Below are 2,419 nucleotides of genomic sequence, written 5' to 3'. Positions count from 1 at the left end.
GGCCGGTTTTGAACTTTCTGTCTTCTTGCCTCAGCCTGGTAACTGTGGAGCTTAACTGAATTTGCCACCCTTCCTTGCTTAATTTATGATGTACAAGTTACTGAAAAGGCACTTATTTAGTTCTGTTTTAGTAGCAAGAGACCTGTAGAACAAAATAGAATGGGATTTCATTCCCGTTTTCATTTGAAAACTTTATTTTCTCCTTTCTGCCTCTAACCTGCCCCCTCCGCCCCTGCATCCTCTGCTTCCTCCCCTCCCTTCTCTTCTCTTGTTTGTTTTCTTAAGTTATTTTATGTTTGAGGCACATGTTAGTATTCATGATTACGAACCCGTGTGGTTTAGAATGTGTGTCAGGCCACTCCGATGACCTTCAGTAGTTGTGGGGTTGTTTGATCAGAGTCCTTGCCTTACCATGCGTGATGGTGTGCTCTGGCTGTGCCTAATTATGGGTGACCATGGAGATTTGAGCAAATGGTCAGTTGTGCTTTCACTGTGTTTATGCACCTGCTCTGCAAACATGTGAGGGTATGGGTGAGGGATTGAGTGCTGTGTATCTCTGTGTAAACTTGGACACATGTTAAGCATGTTTGACAAAATAAGGCTATGTACCTCCAAGCATGCGGAGCACTGTCTGGTAAGTCATGGAGTCAGTTATGGTTGGGCTTTAAGGAATTGTGTTAGGTGTGTGAGGTTAGAGGTAAGGGTTAGAGTTCTTAGGGCTACTGTGTTTAGGGTTGTTAGGATTTTGATTAGCGTTCAGGCGTAGGGTCGTTGATGTCAAGGTTGGGTGTTACCGATACTCATGGTGTGAATGACAAGTGTTTAGTTATGCTGCAGAAAGATAGATCACATTACATCAGCACAGCACTTTACACTATGACATCACATCACCACATCACGTAACACTATTACATCCTCAGAATACTCCACATCCTCACATCACATCACTTCATTCTTACCTGAATGTGCCACCCTATCTGGTTCATTTTTATAAACTACAATTTATGATCTAAAATTTTGCAAATGTACTTATTTAGTTCTGTTTTAGTAGGAACAGACTTTAGAATAAAATAGTGTGGGATTTCATCCCCCTTTTCATTTGAAAAGTGTCTCCTCTCTTCTCCTTGTCTCCTGTCATTTTGTGCTCTCCTCTCCCCTTCCATCTGCCTCTCTTCTCTGTTTTCTGCAGATATGTGTTTGAAGTACTTGCTAGTATTCATGATTCCAAGCCTGTGTGGCCTTCAGCTGTGTGGGGTTGCTTGATCAGAGAGCTTGACATACCATGCTTGATGGTGTGCTCTCGCTTCACCTAACTTTGGGTGATAATGGAGACTTGAATAAATGGTCAGCTGTGGTTTCAGTGTGTTCATGTACCTGATATGCCCACACATGTAATGGTATTGGTGGGGGATCGAGTGCTGTCTATCTTTGTAAACTTGGAAACCCCTTAAGCATGCTTGACAAAGAAAGGCCACCAACCTCCAAGGATGCAGAACATTGTCTGATAAGTCACGGAATGGTTTCGGTTGTGCTTACGTTTAACAAATTGGGTTGTTAGGTATTTGTGGTTAGAGGTCAGGGTTTCTGGTCTTAGGGCTCCTTTTTTCAGTGTTGGTATGATTGCGATTATGTCTCAGATATGGGGTTGTCGATATTAAGGCTATGGTTAAGGTGTTAAAGGTACTTGGTGTGAGTTACAATTTTTATTTATGCCTCAGAAAATTAGGTTACATCTTCACATCACGTTATCACATCACATTATTGCATCACCTTACATCACCACTTCACATACAGTTGTTCCATCATCACATCACATCATATCATACTATTACTTAATATCGCCAGGTCACTTCACATCACATCATCACATCATGTCACCAACTCACAGGATTCCATCATATCATCATGATATCATGGCACATTACAAGTCACATCTTCACATCACATCTTCAAATCACGTCACGTCACATCACAACATATATCATTTCCCTTTTCACTTGAAAACTGCCTCAGCTTACTCCCCCTTCCCCTTTGTCCCACTCCCCTCCTTTCCTCTACCCCTCTCCTCCCCCTCTTGTGCCTCCCCTCCTCCTCATCCTCCCTACCCGTCCTTCTCGTTTCTATCTTTTTTTCTTTTTCCTGCAGACATTGTATTTCTACATTAGACCAGGCCGGTTGTGAACTCTGAATCTTCCTGCCTCAAGCCTATCAACTGTGGGGTTTACCTGAATTTGCCACCCTACCTAGCTCAGGTCCTGAAAAGGAGCTTTTTTAGTTTTGTTTTAGTACCCAGAGACTTACCTGTAGAATGAAATATAATGGGATTTCCTTCCCATTTTGATTCGAAAACTTTGTCTCTTCTCTTATCTGCCCCTGACTCCCATTATTCCGCCCTGCCCCCTCCACCCCCACCTCCTCC

This window comes from Perognathus longimembris, unplaced genomic scaffold (assembly GCF_023159225.1).
Source record: "Perognathus longimembris pacificus isolate PPM17 unplaced genomic scaffold, ASM2315922v1 HiC_scaffold_5536, whole genome shotgun sequence".
NCBI classification, from domain to species: domain Eukaryota; kingdom Metazoa; phylum Chordata; class Mammalia; order Rodentia; family Heteromyidae; genus Perognathus; species Perognathus longimembris.
Note: the sequence above shows the minus strand (reverse complement) of the source record.